This window comes from Symphodus melops, assembly GCF_947650265.1.
Source record: "Symphodus melops genome assembly, chromosome: 10".
Lineage (NCBI taxonomy): Eukaryota > Metazoa > Chordata > Actinopteri > Labriformes > Labridae > Symphodus > Symphodus melops.
The window spans coordinates 24,147,326-24,167,900 of NC_136700.1; the positions used below are offsets into that span (position 1 = coordinate 24,147,326).

A 20,575-nucleotide genomic window follows, 5' to 3' on the forward strand; every position below is an offset into this window, starting at 1 on the left:
CTGTCAGATGAGGCCCCCTAAGGAAGGTATTTCAGAAGCAAAATGTGCATATTATTTTGTTAGTTTGTCAGCTGTCAGGGGTTTCTGATTGGTTTGAGGCTGCAAGCAGTTGCCTGCCAGGCCTGTTGACACGACCTAGTTGTTGTTCTTAACAAGTTTAAATGGACAAAATGTTCTGACCTTGTTGGAGCCAAAATGTTTCTTTTTATTGATCATTAAAAGAAACTCAGCACAACACTATCACATTGTATTTTAGACAGTGGGAGGAGTCAAAGCTTATTCTGTGCATAAAGCCAAGACTCCAGGTCATTAAATTCGTGTGTTTGGAAGCAGATTTTTGGACGATGTTAGGTCGTTGACTTGAGTTTAACCGTTTACATTTTATAACGTATAAGATGCAATGACACATTTACACACAGCATTGAATACTGATCATTAAATAAGCTCTTGTAAATAAACTCTTAAGACTATAGTTTGTTTCAACGCCAAGAGCAAACGTCAGGAAATAACTCCACACCTCAGTGGTGGCTATTATGGACAATAGTGGGTCTGTTTTAGAACTCAATTGTTAATTTTTATTATTCTGACTTTAACTTTGTACATTATGTTTGTTTTGTTCACTGTCTTATTTTTCTGATGTGTCATGTTTGTTTAATCATTATGTATAAGTCTTGCATTGTTTAACTTTCATTCCAGTCTGGTTTTCAGTATTTCATGTATTCCCTGTGTTTATTTTCATTTTATTGCCAAGTCTAATTTTCTAAATTTTCCTGTTTTATTTTGTACTTCTTTCCCCAGTGTTTCACACCTACTTTGACTTCCTGCCCTTGTGTGTTCTCCTTTCAGTTTGATTGCACCTCGTCACTTTCACCTGTACATTGTCTGCCACACCTGGTTTTGATTAGCCTATTAAGTCTCTGTGCTGCTTCACTTCCTGTTTGTTCTTTGACCTCCAGTCATGCTATTTCTTTGAATATATCTGTTTCTGCTTGTTTTGTTTTTTTTCTCTGTCGGAGTTTTTATTGGACATTTATTGATTTGTTGGACACCTGAACAAGTTTTGTTTTTCCTTTTACCTTTGTCTCAACACTCAGATCTGTGACAGATTGTCTCCATCCTCAACCTTCTTCTGTGCATCTTGAAATACAGGTAAATCACACAAGTTGTTACTGTGACTTTTCTTTAAATGATGCTCATGGAATAAAAAGGGTTGAGGGTTAATGTTAGTCTGAGGGTTACTCTTAAAACCGGAACCAAAAGATAAAGCCAGACTTTGAGATCACCTGAATGCTACTAAGGTTGGTGTAGGTATGCATTTGTGTTTTAAAGAATCTCTTCTATGAAACCTTGTAAACTTTACATGGCTTAGCATTCTCAAATCAGGTATAAGCAGGCAGCAGCTTTGGAGCAGGTCGTCATTATTCATGCACGCGGGTCAGATTTGGCCCTGATGTCACTATTTAAATGCTGGATAAGCAGCAGATTTAATTCTTCACAACAGTGTAGCTCATGCAGAACAGGCTGCTGTTGTGAGTGCAGAGAATTCTGTTGTGGGAGACAATGGTGCTATGAAATAACATTCTCCACCCAAGTGAAAATTCAGTTTTGTATTTTGGTTTTAATGTGCCCCCTGTGTGGTTGCCACTGGGGGAGTGTTATCTCAGTGTGAAAAGCTGTTATTTGTTTCTGACATGGATGTTGATTGTATCCCAGCCAGGTCGCTTCATTCTTAAACACTGCAGATAATTGTAAAACCGTTGCTTTCTGTGTTGTCGTCTTGAGTTAACATTTAGTACCCAAGTTTAAAATAAACTTTGCATTTAGATTCATTGGAAGATTTTTTTTTTTCTTTACTTTATTCTAATATTTATAGGCAGGGTTTCACAATTACACTGTACATCAGTGCTGGTTTTAAGCCTCTTGACAAACCGTTACATCGCGCCCACCTGTCAATCATGTCAGCTACACACCTAATTATGGTTAACACGTATAACTCATAAATCAAGACAGATGCATTATAAAAAGAGTGGAACTGATGAGACCAATAGTGTGTATCTGTGTATGTAAAAATGTAGGTATTGTGCAGCGAGCCTCTAGTGGTCCCTTGAAGAACTGCAGGCTGTTGCTTCTTGGTCAGAGTGTGGTATTTAACGCTTGAATAATGAAGGGCTCTGAGTGTCTTTATTAAATTAATGATATCCATTGATATTGCATTTTCAAAATAGTTAAGGTATCAGTTTAAAGTGTGAACAAAAAAAACACCAAGAAAAATGAAAACATCAGAATAAAAAAAGACAAGCAAAACCATGAAAGGAAGAGATTAAGTCCTGTAAGCTCCATGTTAGAGTCCTGGATGTCTGCGAGCTGCATGAAGAATGGAGCTGTGACAGTTTAATATAGTTAAAAGGTTTTTGCTGCAGAGCCTCAGATCTACACTACAGGCTGTCATGGTCAGACATCTATCAGAGCTTTACAAGACAGAAATGAGAGGGAGGAGGAGGAGAAGAGTGGACTGTAGGAGAGTCTGCCTGAGAGGAGGAAGATGGTTTTTCCACTTTAAACATGGTTGTAACTTTGTAGCGCTAACGTCAAGGGTATATACAAATGGCCAGGATAGTGAGCGACCAGAGAAAAGAAAAATAACATACTGTACTCACTGCTTATTTCAACATCACGGAAGCATTTTTAGATCATGGTCATTCTGTGTAAACTGACATGTACTGTGAAGCTACAAACAAAGTAAAGAGTGTTACCGTTAGCATGCTACCACAACAAAGAAGTTTGAGAAAAAGGATCTTGCGCTTAGCTGTTATTCAATTCAATTTAACTTTCTTTGTAAGGGACAATGCACAATTAAAACAGTTAATTAGTGACGGTCCAATTTGATAAGTCCTTTTTGCGACCCGAGTAGAAAGCGGTTGGAGGTTTGTCTCTGCAGGAGAGCAGAGGCTTCAGAATAGCGGAGTCAAACAGCGGTTGGTTTTGGTTTCATGCTGATGGTGACAGCCACTGGATCAAAAAGTCACACATTCTGCCTTTAAAGTGAAAGCATAATCAAACCTATTTGGTTCAGACTGAACATGGAGGCGACCCAGCACAGATCATGGTGTTCTGGCCTGAATATGGAGCCTCTCCAGTCTGGTAGACATCCTGTCATCAGTTTGAAATGACAGTTTTGATGCTGGGAAGGCTTGTTTGTGTCCATCAGGTTTTTCTCCACATGCAACTGGCATTTATTTTTAAGCATTAGCAGTCCACTAACATAAAATGTTCTCTTGAAGCAAATGTCTTTTGAGTTCTGTTTTAAAAATAAATGACATGGTTTTTTGATGTCCATTATTGCTTTTCCAATAACTGAAGACAAATAAAAAGTCCTAATTTAAGACTCAAACTTTCTGCTTCAGCTCTTTAGGAAGAGAAATGAAAAGTGGCTGATTTATTTTTGTTGGCAGACAATCTTCTCTTCTCTGAGCTCTGCTTGTACTTCAAATACGATCATCCCAGACTTTAATTGATTCACTCTGCTGTCGTCTTTTGTTCTCATCACTCACCAAAGTCCACGTAACATTTCCACAGGGTGTTTTGAGATGAACTCGAGGCTCAATCAATTATTCTGTTGTCTGAAGAGATGATGATGATGATTCAGTGGCTCTGACATCTCCACTGTTAGACTTCTGAATATAAAATAATAATGTGTGAATGCACCAAAATCTTTTTTTTTTTTCTGTGCTCTGGTTAAAAAAACATGTTCTCATGGAAAAACAGGGAGCAATGCTTTTGTTTAGTTTTACATGAATTCTTTTCAAGATTTATTCCGTTTATTAACATGTGGTTACGCGTTTCTCGCCATCTTCATTAGTGAAGAGTTGAACAGTTAGACCACCAGTAAAGACATATGCAATAAGTTTAATCCTCTAACATTTATTTAAGGCTGTCCTCAAATGAAATGGAACAGTACTCAAGTTTGGGCTTCAAAGTCAAACAGGATTATTTCTTGGTTTGAATCTCCACTGACTTGCCTCTGCCTTGCACACGCTAGCACGCACACACACACACACACGCATTCCACAGCAGGCTGTCCTTTGGGATGTCTCCCCATTGGGACACGCTTGTTCCACGATGCCACAGAGCTCTCAGAAGTGAGTCAGGCGTTGCTTGTCTCTGGAGTCCACGGTCCTTGTGGAGCTCATTTACCATCAAAGCAGAGCTCAGATGTGAAGTCCCTTTTCACATAAAGCAGACACATTCACACAAACATCGAAAGCTATGAATGTTACTATGGTAAGAAAGCCTTATGTTTGATCTGAAGTTTTCCTGAATTAGTTTGGGTCTGAATATAAAACAAGAAGATTGTGTTCTCCAAAGTTGTTACTGGCTGTTCTTTTGATTGGAAACATTTCAGAAAGTCTTTTGCAAAAGGATAAGAAGGGTCGTTGACATGCATACAAAAATCACAGGCTAAAAATATTCTCACATGCAAGAACTAAAGATGATGGACAATATGAGAGCTCAGGTTAAAAGTTTGATGGGTGTCGAGGAGGGCGATAAATAGTCACGCAGAGTGGGCGGCTCGATCTAAGACTCCATCCACTCTGAAGAGAAATAACCAAATAAAGTGAATCAACTCAACACGTGAGGTTCCCTGATGATTTTCTCAGATAGATTGGGACTCAAATATCCCTCAATGCTGGTCCCTGTCCCAAATAAAGCTTTTGTCGTCCCTATCACTGGACACACAGCTGATTATTCATGACTTTGCAGGATTTATGCACATATAGGGCCGGAGGACTTTTCTCAGCTCACCTCTGATGCATGCTAAGAGTTCAAAGCAGGTAGTTAGCGCAGACAGTCACCCTTTGCAAAACTCCTTTCATTTTTCTCATGCAATAGGAGGAAATCCACTTATTAGCAGTCTGAGCTGCTTGTGTGGTTATGTGATGTACATTTGTCAGTCATCTTTTGATGTAATAACCTGTCTGTCCGTCTGTCTGTCCGTCCATTCTGTCAACCATTTGTTCTCTACCATGTGTTGAGAGCGCTGTGTAACCTTGAGTGCATAAGCAAGAGCTACTTTCCTATTCTGAGTGTGTGCCGCAGTAATGTCTGTCACATTTCATTTCCCTCTAGAATAGAAAATGCCAGCTGACACACAGCTCACGATTAACCACGTTTTGTGTCCGTGTGTGTGTCCTCTCCCCAGCACACATACCCCACATCCAGCCATTAACATGTTTGTGTTCCTGGCACATTGAAAACTGGATAAATTATTTTGCCATCCTTCACAGAAATAAAATAACCATGGCAACTGCTACAATACCCATATGTAACATTTAGGCATAACCTTGAACACATTGCTCTGACTTTGAAGCCCATAATGTAAAAATCTGAAACAACAACCCTCTGACATATTTTGGAATTGACAAATAAAGAACCTTGAACCTTGAACCTTGAACCTCCAATATAGACTCCCCCATCAAGGGGTCTCAGTTTCATGGCTTTACATCAGCTTGTTCTTAAATTTGAGCAGAAATACCACACTGTAAAAAGCTCACAACAAGTCTGCTGATACCTTAAGTTCAGACCTGTTGCAGGCAAAATGTAAAAAAAAAATGCTGAAGTAATGTTTTGAACAATCAGTGTTTTCCTCCTATAATACTGTGGGAAGGGTGTTGTTTGCTGATTTTTGGATGATGCTACATAAATATAGAAGTTAGATCAATGTACTAAACTAAGTGAAGCTCCAGCAAAACCAGCATATGTAATAAGGTTGAGTCAGGGTGCAGGCAGTTACACTTTTTGTGACTGATAAAAAGCTTGGGCTCTGAAATTGGAGGGGTTGTTTAATTTTTTTGCAGATGTTCCTTAGATTGGTATGCAATTTGTTTCTGTTTTCATACACTTTTTTTCTGTGACCTAATCACACTTCTATTGCACAAAAGATTGAAATAAACCCCTCAGCAGGCAGTGCTGCAGGGTCCCGATAAGCTGTAGGCACAGACCAGGTGAAAGTCTTGGGAGTGTGCCTATAGAGGCTCAAAAGAGTTCTGCCAGGAGGAGCGGAGAAGTTTGATACGCTCTGCTGACTCCACTCTGGCTCAATTGAAGAAATTGATCTCCATGGTTTGAACAGGCTGATAGCACTGCCAATGTGGGGCCATCTGGTCTTTGAGAAATCCCAGAGTAAACCTGGCTAGAATGATTCTCTAAGGCTGCAAGTCACCAATGTTAAATAGTGACTTTTTGATCAGATTCTTTTGTTTGGCCGCTCACATTGTTTTTAAAAGATGTGGATTGTATCAGTATCTACATGGGAAAGTAGCCCACATCTTATTTGAAAAGATCAGTGATTAAAAGGAAAATGCATTTTTTCTAAACAAAACAACTCCTTGATTATCTAATTCATGAGATGAGATTTTTATCTCCGCGTTATGGCTGCAACCGTCCTGTTGTTCTGGTCTAAGTGATTGAAACGCCCTCTGCACACGAGACGATGATTTGTCATTATTTATGTTCTTGGTCTTGTCTCGGTCAGTGTCTTGGTGAATGTGGTGTTGACTTCAACACTACCAAAAGCCGTAAGCTAGATATTCCATTTTTACTGAACTACTGTTTTGAAAAAACAGCCTGTAGTACTTTAAAAATATTACCCTTGATGGCAATAATTCTGTAATATTTCATTCTTTATGACTACTCTCGGGCCATATGTTACACTTTAGTTTTTACTTTGGAATTTACACTGATTAGCCATATCATTAAGACCTCTGACAGGTGCAGTGAACCATGGGAGATTTTGGAGTCTGTTGGGGCCCAATGGAAAAAAAAAAAAACCTGGGAAGCAACAGCGCTCATCCCCATTACATCATAACAAATCTGACACCACCATGTTTTTCTGTTTCTTTTCTCTCGTTCATATTGCGGGCGAGACGAGCATCATTCCCGAGTACATGAGTGAGTAATGTAAGGTGGGGCCCTTTTAAGGAGGATTTCTGCTGTCAGTGCAAACATTGTACATTTTGAGCCACTGCTGTGGTTAAAGTTTATCAGCAGTTGTCTCCCCTTGGTTGGGTTATGTTGGTTCAGCTGCTGACTGTCATGTCATGAACAACATAATTGCCATCGCTCACTTATGCACAGCCTTAACTCCATTAAAGAAACTTAGCCTTTGCTTGAAAGCACGACTGCTTTTAGTATAAAGAGAAAACTCTTTAAGCAGAAACATCGAACAGATAGTCTTGCTCTTACGAGTCCAGCTGAAAACAGCATGATTCTACCGTAGTTTAGCTTCTTAACAAGTCCTGGAATAATATTTAGAACATGTTCAAAGGTAAGTACACTGACTGAGGATGTAAGTGCTTTATGACATTATCATTCACTCCCTCTCTGTCTCAGCCTGTAGATATAGAAAGCATATATAATCTGGACTCACCACTGCTCCTCCACTCATGACATGAGCTCTCCATTAAAGCTTTTTGCATATTGCAAACCTCACTAACATTCATGCCGTGTGGCAGAGTCCCTGTGTGTTACTATCACCAAAAGGAAACGCCTCAGTCATCTCATGCAGGATTAGGAGGATACTTTCCCCTTCTTTACTGAGAGGGGAACAGCAGTTTTGAGTCATGTTTTCTTCAATAGAAGCTGCTTGAAATTCTAATTGTCGCCCATTAATGTCTCCTTAAAATGATTAATTATGAGATTGAACAAATGGGATTCAAATGCTACACGTACGGCAGAGCCTGCACTGAACGATTCTTTCATTAGTTTGCCAAATCTCATCATTGCTCATCTTTGAAATACGATCCATATGAAACTTCTTATTCACTGTTATCTCGAAGAACACAACTTTGTCACCACCAATTTGTGCAGGTTTGTCATGTTGTGTTGTTTATGTTTCTCGTAAGTTTATCATTGTAAGGAGCAATAAGAAGTTGGTCTCACACACAAAGAAAGCTGGGTTTATGACATGCCTTGTGTTTTGAATGTCTATGATTAAAATATCAAATTTAACAAAGGGTTTTTTCTTTGTTTTCTTTCATATTTTTGACATTTTGTGACCCTTAACCATTCTTCATTTGAACTGCTGAGCATTCCAGGCTCCCGTTTTTATTGTTGCTCCAAACCTATTATTAATCAGCGCATGACAAAAAGCTCTCTCAATAATTCAAACACCTGGCTGTTAAAGGGGACAACTTTTACTGTATACTGTATTATACTTTTCAAATCCACCCCTTTTAAAAACATAAAAAGGCAGAATCATTCTTTCATGTTATTCTTATCTGACCTCCCACCTGACATAAACAGAGTAATGCATGACTCCATATCCATACCCGCTGCAATCCCCATTAGACAACAGAGAGCATGCCTGCACACACACGGACACACTCATAAGTATGCAGCACGTACACCAACTTGACATCAAACTCCCTCACTCGGGCTTCATCTATGGGGAATACAGCGGCTGAATTAGCATAATGAATGAATATCAAACGCAGCTTTATCCGGCCTGTGCAGCCTCACAGCTCCAAAGCTCTGACCAACTCTTTCTCTTTAATGTCTCCCCTGCTAACAGCTTTAGCACAGCTGACCAGTCTGAGCACAACGGGATTCATCTCAGCATTGTTTTTAACAACGTTTCACTGGGTTAAGATATCGGTACACAGGAAGCACACTGAACTCTGCCAAGGAGAAAAACCGAACAACCTTTTTGTCAGACATAATCTAAAATAATTTCCCTTCCAAGTAATGCCTGATGTTTTGTTTCCAGACGCACAATTAAGTCTTTCAATGAATGTGTGGGAAAAAGAAAGTCCATCAGATGATATTTTGTACAGAACCATGAATTATAAAAAGCAAAACAAGAGGAAAGTGTCTGCTTCTCCCTCTCAGAGATCAATGTCTTGCCCTCTTAGGGTCAAACTCTGAATTGATTTCCCTCGGTCCACTTTCCTGAAGTGAGAGCCCGCTAAGCAGTAAATCATTTCTGGGAGAACATTTGTCAGAACAGATACTTACTGTCTGAGATCTTTACTGGCCGCTTCACTTGCCAAAATAATTCCTAAACTTGGTCTCAAACCTCTTCATGCTTTACAGCTGTCTGCTTTTACATGAAATCAATATGGGAACAGCTCTTTCAACTCTTGCTGCTGAATTCAAATGAGAAAAGTTGAATTTTATATTCTAACATGTTTAATGATGTATTTGAAATGTCTCAATAAAAAGTGAATATTCACTTTGTCATAGTTAAAGGCAGAGTCCGTATCTTTTTGCAGAACATCATGAGTACTGTCTGAAGCTGTGTTACAGGCTACCACTGGACATTTGGCCGATGGTTGTGTCGATGTGTTTCAAGCTAAAATAAAGCCACTCTTGTTTATTGTTGCATATGAGTCATGATTTGTCTTGAGATGTTTTTGAAAATATTTAAAATATTTGTGTATTTTTAATGAGCTATATATGCATGTGATTAATAGTGATTCAAGAATGTTTTACACGATGGCAGAGATGACTTACCTGAATCATCATCTCTTTACACCTTTATACTGTGTGTGGCTTTAAGCTGCACAATGTTTTATTTGCATGCTGGCCTTGTTAACCATCGATCTCCTCTTCCTGTTGTCCAGGGCAGGTTGAGGTCTTGAACTTGGGCTGACCGTGTGTGAGCCTGTCTGCTGATGCTGTTCTTGTCTGCCAGTGAGGTAAGAAAAACACACACACACACACATATACACACACACACACACACACACACACACACACACACACACACACACACACACACACACACACACACACACACACACACACACAGCTTCTTAGACCTTGTACCTGCTTATAATTCTTTGAACAACGCATCCATAACAAACAGTCTTTGATTTAATTTCAGCTTCACTTTCAGCCTTTTCAGGAGTCTTGATTACAATTTCCAAATGAATCGGCAGGATCTGAAGGAAATGCAATGTCAGAATCATTGAATAGTATTTGGTTGAATTAGTTCTTTTTTCTTCTGTTGTTTGAAACACCGGGAATGATGCAGAACATGCAGATATGGAATGATCTCCTGTGCTGTTCACGTTATCACACAGACATGCCTGAAATATTCATTAAATATGACGGCTATGACGAGTATATTAGAATTCACTTTAAGACATCATGTTAAAACTTAACATTTGTAATCAAATCTGAGTCTTCACATTGATGATTGTCCCATCTTAGTGAAGGTGAGCTGATGAACTCAAGCTTAAACCCTGTTCAGTTACCATCTTCGTGTGTTTAAAGTTGTCATGGAGGAGGCGTCCAGTGTGGATGGCTTTATGGCTTTCCTCTTGTAATTGATGGTTATTTCATTAATGCTGAAGTTACACCTGCGGCTACTAGAATAGCCAGAACGCCTGGAGCGAGTCCACCCAGCTGCTGACATGATTCTCTGCCCACGCCATTAATTGTCCTGCATCGTTTTCAGTCATTTTAAACTACCCAGAGATTACATTTGTTTGTGGCATCCGTTTGCTTCAACTTCTGTTTATAAATTAATGGTTCCTAGAGGCATTCAGCAGAAAGACTAATACAGTAGGTATTTTGGAGGGACGTCCTCAGCATGTCATATTCTTTTATTTATTACTTGGATAGGAAGAAAATGTTTTGTTTTTAGTCACTGTTTTGAGAATAAAAGAGTTCAGCTCTTTCTCTGTAGTTTGGAAGAGTTTTCAGATACCTTCAATACTTAAAGAGTGACATTAAATTAGTAATTGCAGTTGTGCTAAAGCGCTAATGAAACACTCAGCACCCTAGTAAACAGAGAGTGGAGATAAGGACGGTCGTGGTTATAACCACATTATGGTCTTCTTAAAGTTGAGGTAAAAGGAATTGGAAATAACAAGAAAACATAAAGGTACAATGGCACCGGATTCCACAGCTCTCTCTTTGATATCCCCTTGACATGCTCTCTATTTATCCGCTTGATTAAGTTGTGTGATGGAGCAAAAAGAGTCCTTCACTACAAGGGAAATGTCTGCTGAACGTTGCTTTTTATTTTCCACGGCATGCTTTAATAGCATGCTACAGAAGAGGATTATGGCCAGGCATTAGAATGATTAATACAAGAGGAAGATGAGTTTTTTTCATTATGCACTTTGAAAATAAAGTTGACGTGTCCAGAGCAAAATTAAAATCTTTCCAAAACTGTATTTCAACTTTATTCTCGACTTATCAACTCTTTTTTTTCTTGCATCATGAATTACTTCCCTTTTCTTTATTTTTCATGTCTGGCCTTCAGCATCTTTGGTTTTACAGAAGGATCTGTTGTTAAAAAAGCAAAAAAGGATGGACTCTGTAAGTCTCTCTTCAATGTTTTTGTCAGTTTGTTCTGTTGATGTAATAATACGGTACAGATGGATTGCAGATTGGCTGTGTAAATCTTTTGTCATCTGAACTCCACATAAAAGAGAGTACCTGGGCAAATCAATGCATCACTTTCAAAAGTCCCATATTTGGGGAAGTAACAGTCTTCAGTACATCCCAGCATCTCTCTGAAACATACAAAACAAAGCTGCAGTAAAAGCTGAGTACCTTTGTCTAACAGCAGAGTTAAGGCTGTCTGCCTTTCCATGCTGCTGTCATGTTTCTCTTCCTCTAAATGGAGTCCTGCTGATGGATTCTACATTTGTTTTTTCAGGTCAGATCAGTCCTGAATGAATCTTCCATAGCAGAGAACAAAAACACACTTTAGCATGCCCTGTGGTTCAGATGTACATGGGTCTGTTGTATTTATAAGGGTCATGCTCACTGTGGTGTGGACACAGTGAGAGGCTTCAGGAGTGGGTGTGATGCACATAGAGGTTAAGAGAATTAAAGCAGAAAGGGGGAGAGAGAGGCAGGCAGGCAACACTAATGTTTCCCTAGTGTGTCTATGAACCCCCAAATGATCAGAAAAGTTCATCCTCTCCATTTTTAGCCTGCTCTACTGTTCGGAGATGTTCCCTTCATGACTTTACAAAGTGACAGCTCGGGGTTTGTTCTGTCCTCTGAGTCAGCCTTCTCACTGTAAACAATAGGACATGGAGCGAGAAAGCCTGGGACACCCGAGCTCTTCCAGACACAGCTCATTTACATATTTAAAGCTACAGACACAGAAACAGCCTGTTCTGAGCAGGGCTGAAATTGAGGGGTTTATAGGCATGATCAAATACAGGATCAGAGTGGATTTACAACAAGACACATCACACACATTTAGAGGAGCTCTGACATTTATTTACACTGGCTGTCTCCAGCTCTGTCTCTATTGTTGTGTTGTCCAATCGTCAAACTCCACCTGCGTCCTGTCCATGTTTCTCTCCGTGCACAGTTTCCCTGTCACCGTCTTCGTCCATCTTCCTCCATCCGTGTCCTGTCGTCTCCCACTGCGTGCCCCCTGCTTCCTTCCTCGTTTTGCTTTAAACACCCTCCTCGGCCGCCAATTGGACAAGGGGTCTATGTCCTTTCCCTCTTATTGGCCGAATGAATGTCAATCACAATCTACACAGGTGTGTTTGATCTGTAATCTGTCTTTCAAGGCAAAGGTTAAATTACATATATTAAAAACAACATAAAAAACAAGGTATTAATAAAAACATATATATAGCATAATATAAATGAAACCAAAGTATAAATACATGTTTAAAAGAATATGCACTAAATTGAAACCTTCTGCCTTGCAACATACTGCTGTTGAAATAAAAAATACTGAAAGCTGATGAGGGTATCTGATTATTTGCTGGTTTGAAGTGTTTCAATAAAACCTCATCCAGTGTGTAACACTATTCTTAAATGCAGTTGGTGTTGAGCCTGGAAGTAGAACTCCCACAAAGCAACGAGCTGTCAGAGGCATATTGATCGTTTCCAACGCAATGATGCAGAAGTCAAATGGATGATTCAAAAGCCACAGGATGTGTTCATGATGGTCAATACTGTAGCTGAGACGGGGCTGTGATACACTTATGATCTTGCAGATAGTTGTATTGCAATCAGACATGAAATATGAAACTCTTCTGCTCTTTTTGGAAAGGCAACAAACAGTTTGGCAAAAATACATACAGAGCAGTCATTGATTCAGAAAGTCATCTGCAAGTTCTACATTGTTCACAGTTGATCAGGAGGAATTATGCGTTATATTATATTATATTTTTCTTCACAAGCAACATAAATCTTCCAGTGATTTACCAAAAACCTATGAATAGTTACTGAGCTTACACTGGAATGAAAACATCAGGTTTCTGCCTCTGATGATTCTTTGCTCCATAATTTTAAAGAATTCTTCCCCAAAAACATCAATAACAAGAAAACATTTCAACTGATGTGCATTCATTTCTCCCTCAATTAGGACATCCAGCAGTGTTTGCTCTTACTCATGAATATAGACCTCTTACTTTGAACGACATGTTTCTCTTCAATCTCATAAAGCAATTCCTGCCAAATAGTCTGATTCACCGTTTACAATTGGACTAATTCAGCTCTGAATATTTGTTTGGAGAACACTCAAACAGGTGCAAATATTTCTGTCTTTGTTTTTAGAAACACTGAGCACTGATCAACTTTAGTAAGGTAATCAGGCTGATTTGGGGCCTGATTCAATAGTCAGCAAAGGCCATACAATCTGATGGTTCTAAAGATTACCATCAGATTTGTCAGACCATCAGGTTTGTTTTTTTAATGTGAGGTGTGACCAGGGATTTGAGGCTCCCAGACCTGCTCAGAGGTCTCCCTATTTAGAAATTGCTACCGCAATGTCAGTAACAGGAAGTTCACAACTGCCTGCTTCAATAGAATCTCGTGGTTATTCATTTTGAGATTCAAGACTCTGGTTGTTGGTGAATTAATCTGTTAGTTTGGTATGCTGAGTATGTCCTCTCATTACACACCACATATATATTTGATCTGTCACATTTTCATAATCGTTTAAGAATTTGAAAATCTCGTAGTAGGTTCCAGGGCTTTAGATAACCCACACAAACCCAAGGGCTTTGTGTACATAACAGCATGTTTTTTTTTGTTTTTTTTTGTTTGACTATCAAGGGATTTTTGACCATGTAGGTTGTCATGACATTGTGATTTGTTTAGCTGTAAGGCTATGTAGCATTTAACGTAAAGTCAGAGGTAGCCTGCAACATGTACATTTGTGAATAATTTACACATTGAGACGATGGATTTAAAACTAGCTGTAAGTAATTGAGATGAGAACATGGTTGTAAAATGTGGGTGAATGCTAATTAAAGAAACATCTGCTGCATACTCTCTCCCTATCTCCCTTGCTTCTTCCCTCATTGCAGTAAAACAAATGATGCATTACAAATGTCCACGAGAAGAGATGTGGGAGTAGAAACTGACCTCCATCAGATCCTGCTCCATCTTCGAACCCTTATAAATATTAATGTAGACATTTGAATAATGTGAACTGAAATGACAAAACATCATTTTGAGAAGAAGACGTGCAGAAGTAGCAGAGGAGGGTGAATCTTTAAGACCTGAAATGTGTGTCCTCTCGGGGTCAAGCCTTTCGGAAAAGTGATGTGAAAATTATGCAAACTAATTTTAAAATCAAAGTATGACACAGTTCAAATGTCATTCAGAGGCAGATTGACCAATATGCATTTAAATTCAAAAACTTTTAGCATCACATTATCAGGATGTTTTTTGTCAAAGCATCAAAGTGCAAAATCACCAAATATCTGGAAAATGTAAGTAAAAGAAATACAAGTGTTAAAAAAGCTTACAAAAACACAAGATAGTTGTGTCCGTATGAAAGAACAAGTGCTCCAGTCATGCCACTATATCCTATTGATAAGTTACATACATGAGCAACCTGATAGCCATTTGTTTCCTCGGCAACCACAACAGCAATGCCCCTTCAAAATAATGTATGGAAAAAGACTAATGTATGGAAACACATTATATCAGTAGAAATATTTCTGATGTGACGTAATTCATCACCATTTGCCTTTAGTAGTTATGATTTATATACCTTGGGTTTTTTTTTTTTACAACAACATAAAGCCTGTCGCTATAAAAACATCTGAGGTCAAAGAGGAAGAAAGCTGCTCTAAGTGACAGGGAGTAAATCAAATGACATTAGGTGGTTTTGCTTCTCAGACTGTCGTCTCAGTTGTGCGGAGCGCTGCCTGGATGTCTCCCATGGGGAGTGAGACCTCCAGGAACCAGAAACACAATCTTTCCGAGATTGCAGCTACCTCCCCTCTATCTGACGCGAACAGATTGAAGTCATGAACTATTGGAAAAATAGTAAAAAAAAAAAAAAAAGAATGAAAATATTGGTGCAATGCTTTGGTCAGGTGTCACCTTTAACAAATAGAAATGTAGCAGCACCTGTTGACACACTGCAGTATTTCTACCTATGTTATTTAATACATTCTCTACATACAGCTAGTGGTGAGAAGGATTGTTAAAGGCTTGCTTCCAGAGCACAAATCAGTAAATAAACGACAGTGCATGTTCTCAGATCAAAACAAACGCTCTCTTAATATACACCTCCCTTCTCCCCTCTCGTACACACACTGCCCTCATACTGTTTCAGGGTTCTGTGAAGCAGAGAGAGCAGCGGATGTGTGCTAATAACATCTGAAAACAAGATTTCAATTTTACGATATGCATCCCAAACTTGATTTGGTTGTTGATGGGTTGAATAATATCAATGTCCCTAAAGCTGAATCTATCAACAGACTGGATAATATTAACGCAGCATATCACGGCCGTGGTTCTAATCTAACAGACAACACTGAGACTCTGTGCAGGCTGAAAGATAGACAATTTAATGGTCAGTGTGGAGACATTATATACAGTTCAACAGGTGTCATAAATTCCTTCCCACTTCGGATGTTTCTATACATGGTCTGGAGCAGGGTTTCTTAACCTTTTTGACCTTGGGGCCCAACATTTTCAGGGCAAGGTAGTCTGGGGCCCAATCGAGTGAACGGTTCTGATTTAACTTTTGTGGTCATTTTTATTTAATAGCTATTTGTGTCACTATGTTGTAATAATGAATCCTGTTCTTCATTTGTATGTTTTTTAATCAATATATCAACCTATACATAGGCTAATTATGCATAAAACCTTGCACAAGTTAACAAGATCATTTTATTAATTTTGCTCATATAAAACCATGTTTTAGTGCATGTTTGTCAAATAAGTAACCCAATATAAACTTAGCAACAAAAGCAATAAAATTAGGTGCTCAATGAAGTTCGGTAGATTTGTTGAAATTAAAAAGAGCATTCTGTTTTGTGTAGCGCTGCCCCCGTTGCTGTCATTATTTTTTCGTTTTAAGAACCTCTCCATCACGTTTCCATTCAGATTCAGGCGCCGTTTCCACGGAGACGCTGTGACAGTAAGACGAAACATTTGGACATGCGCAGTAGTCGAGAACAAACAACAATGGCGGCGGCTATGTGCTTCGGCAGCTATTGGCGTTATATCGTCTTTTAAAACAGAACCTTGATATGAGACATTGAGTATGTCGCCACCGAAAGCGCAACGAATACTTGCGGCAAATAGTTCAACCTTTACCCGAGCACAGGGCGACCATACGCAGCATTTAGGTAAGACTTGGGAGAACTCGCCGTTGAGGAGGATGTTGTGGAGGAAGTGGTTATACTGCTGAGTGTCGCGCTGTAAAGTTCCACTGCCCACTACTGGCCGGGCGTGACAACTACATCGTTTTCACTCAGACCTGCTGTGTAGACGGTCTGTAGTTTGAATCCGGAGTGCGGTCGTTTCGATACGTTTCTGTCAGAGCGTCTCCGTGTAAAGGGGGCCGCAGGGTTTAGCAGAGTTGAGACTTCTCCATAGACGTTAAGCTAAATATTCTTCTCCTTCTCGTGATGTAGGCCTACTTCTAACTGATGATACTGCCTCTGGTGGTCGGAGAGTATATTGCAGGCCAACGATCACGGCCCTTACGGCCCACAGATGCAAACATATTATCCCCTCGCGGCCCTGCAGGTGGCGCTCGCGGCCCTTCGAAGGGCCGCGGCCCCATGGTTAAGAAACCCTGGTCTGGAGAATCACATCACCTTTACTCTTTCAATGTCAAACCTCTATTTGAAGAACAATCCCTCATTCTACTGTCAACTGAGGCCATACATTATGCTTTTGGAACACCTCAAATGACATGCTTCTCTTCAAATATGGTCATAGCTTCTCAGAATAGATCGTAGTCTGCAAACAGCAAAGTCACCTCTACAAAGTGTAACCAAACTTAACGTATTCACAGAAACTCGTACTATCAGTTGTTATATATTTGCCTCTTCGTCTGTATGTCATTTTAAAGTTTTACATTCAAATATTGTGGTGGTATAATCCGAAGACAGCAGCGACTCTTAAAATGAGCTTTAGCTCAGGAGGTAAAGCAAGTTGTCTTCTATATATTTAAGTTTACCTCCGCTAGTGTTCATGGGCGCTAAATTATTTGAGGGCTGTGCCATCGATGTTTGAGTGAGATGAGATTTTTGAGAGACAATTTCATTTTTATTGTCTGTAAAATTTTAACACTAAAGTATTCCTATGTGAACTGTCACATGAGCTGATTTAAGACATTTTAAGAGAGGTTTGAAAACAGGTCAGTTTGACAAATCACATAACTTGCCAACTGGTGAAACCTATAAACCTACCTTTGCACAGTTCATTTCAGCTGATGTGGCCCCCCTCCATAAGTGCCGACTTTCATCTGATTGGTCAGCTCTCCGGAAGTCTTACAGGGGGCAGAGCTCGTCAGGGATGCCACTGCTCGTGTGCAGGCGTTACAGCCTCTACTTGCATACGTAGAGCTTTAAAGATGTCCCATGAGCACCTTGCTTTCATCTCGTCTACAGCAAGTTTTGCATTAGCTGTTTAGCGCTCTCTGTAGACAAATTATTTTTCCCACTTTTAGTATGGACATCCAGCATTGTGATCAGCACTATGAGTCAACTTCAACCAGACAATGAAGGCTGCTTAATGACAAAGGTATACAATCTTTTCCTCTGTTGTTGATGAACAGCATGCAAATTGCCTATCAATCATTTTGTGGGAGGGAAGGTGTGTGGCGTTTCTGTCCATATGTTAAGAGATGGAGAAAGGACTGATGCGACAGGTTATTCTCTCTCTCTGCAGGACGGTCTCAACGCCATTCTTGTCCATTCCTCTTCTTCCACAGTTGTCGTCTTTATTTGGCTTTCACCTTGGAAGATCAACATCATTTGTGTTTAGTCTGACAACATTGTCTGTCAGTCCACATCAGGGCCAACACTTGAATATCAAGTGTCTTCGTCCTTACTCGCTCCATCTGTGGTTTCAAGGAGTTTTTGATGTCAGCAGATCCTCCTCTCATTGGAATTTATAGTAACTGCAGTAAATCAAAGGAGGGTGTTTTGTTTCTCTGTTGCTCACATGATATGTTATTCCCCTTAGAGTATCCTTGAGGAGAGGATATACATTATGTATGACTATACATTTCAGTTTATATGACTGTATATGTTGATGTTTATAGTATCTGAATACTCTGTACACAAATGATATACTAGACCAGTCTACTGGAAGAACCAATCATGAATACATATTTTTAACATTTGTTCTAATGAAAATAGCAAAGAGCTCGAAATGTTCTTTTACAGTGGTGGGATGAGTGTCTGAGTGTGACTGTATTTAGGGTTACTTAAAGGTCAAAGGTTCAAAGCTGTCCACGGCCAAAGGTTTTTTTGTCGTCATGTGAATAGTCCAGTTAGTAAGTGGTTGGTGCACACGCCCTATGCTCAGAGGCTAAACTGCCGGGGTTCAAATCTGACCTGTGGTTCCCTTCCCGCGTGTCATTCCCTGATTTCTGACTCTATCCACTATCCTATCTCTCAGATGAAGCCATAAAAAGCCCACAAATAAATCTATAAAAAAAAGCGCCTTGGGCAAAACGCTGATCCCAAAATTTCCACTGAAGGCTGTGCCAACTGAGTGTGAATGTGTGCTTGATTTATAACCTGGTAAGTCTTCATCCATATTTTTAGAAAGTCTCAAGTCTGTAAAGGCTCCTATAACCTGTTTTCCACTAATCCATTTCGGTTCATTTCAGTACTAATTTGTTGGTGTTTCCACTCACAAAAGTTGGAAGTGTTAACAAAAAAAACAAACGATCCTTCCTGTCTCATATTTTTTCTACACTTCTGTTGACGTGCAAACTGTACCGATGAGAACCTGAAGGTTGGAGCTGTAAACGCAGCAGTCCTTTGATTGGTTAAAGGAAACGTCAATTACTGTGTGACAGCTGTGATACAGGTCAAACATAAAATGCCCAATTCATAAATATCTTGTGGATTTGGAGAAGAGTAATTTCAAATCTGTTGGTTCCTTTGCCATGCGTGGATGACCTTGGAGATGCAGACCTTTCTCGGAATCATTGATCTTCGTTTACTGTGTCATGTTCTTCTTTGTTGAATGTATCGGCTGTTTACACTATGACACACTGTGGTGTTTTCGCGATGAGTAAGGGTGTGGTTGACTGTGAAAAGGCAAGCAATCTTGGGGTTTACCACACCAAACTGAACCACTTGGTGAAAACAAGGCTTATGAATAACTCTAAAATAAGTAGTTTATGTTAAAACTTGCAGCCCTGAGGTTGACATACAGACAATGTTCACAACTCACAGGATTTAAATGCTTACCCTGCATGTCTTTACATGATAGCAAATGTATTGTTTTAAGTTCTGCTTAAATCTGCAAAAAGCAGTGAGCACAGTACATCTGAGGATTTGCAATGGGATTTTGGGGAAACCTGAAAGGTGGAGGATCAGTGACCATATTTCACAGAAAGCCCTTAAAAAAAAGCTGTTTTCACGGTTTATCTGCACAAACGATGGTTAGCACTAACAAATGGACAGCCCCAAATACTCACAGAGAAAAAGTCAGATTACTTTATATCCATACACGTTTATAGTCAATCTTAAGGCCTTCATTTTATTCTTGAACCTTGTCTTGCAATTTCATGCTTGAGCTGAATCTAAATTAAAAGTCCAAAACTCTGATTACTTCGGAAGACTTAGCTGCTTTTTGTTATTCTCAGTTGGAATGGTGACAATTATAAAATATCTTCCTCTGTATAAACCAACCCGCTTTACCAAGTACCACATACAAGAGCGTGCTTATCCTTAGCTCGACCCTCTTCAACTCGAGCTTTCATTATGGGTGATTATCTTGGAGAGTGTGAGGTGAAAACTGATTTATCTGTGTCATGGGTGTTGACAGGATTCACATTAGGTTTCTCTGTCAACATCAGACCTTCTATTGTCCCCGTGAAAGCCTCTGGGTCAACTTTCGCTCTATAGCAGCACTCATTGAAAGAGTTCAGGGACGTCAGAATTACTTTGTGGGTTTTTTTTCTTCTCTTTGTCCATTCACTGAAATAGCTCGAGATAGCTAACAGGCTTTTATGCTGTACTGCTGAACATGCTCACAGCGCTGTGAGGCCGGCTGGCGGGGTGAGCAGGGATTGTTGAAAGTGCAGGTTTTGGGTGAATGTCATCAAGTCTTGTCGGTCTTCAATCACCCTCAGCATTGGACAGCTCCT

At 39.6% G+C, this 20,575-nt stretch overlaps 1 long non-coding RNA gene across 1 annotated transcript in view; it reads left to right on the forward strand.

Moving 5' to 3' along the window:
* The first annotated feature begins 895 nt into the window (after nucleotides 1-895).
* Nucleotides 896-20,575, forward strand: part of LOC306830932 — a 43,982-nt gene continuing 24,302 nt past the window's right edge. The window contains exons 1-2 of the long non-coding RNA XR_013780037.1: nucleotides 896-1,149; nucleotides 9,621-9,695. This is a non-coding gene — a long non-coding RNA (uncharacterized lncRNA). The remainder of the gene's footprint in view (nucleotides 1,150-9,620; nucleotides 9,696-20,575) is intronic.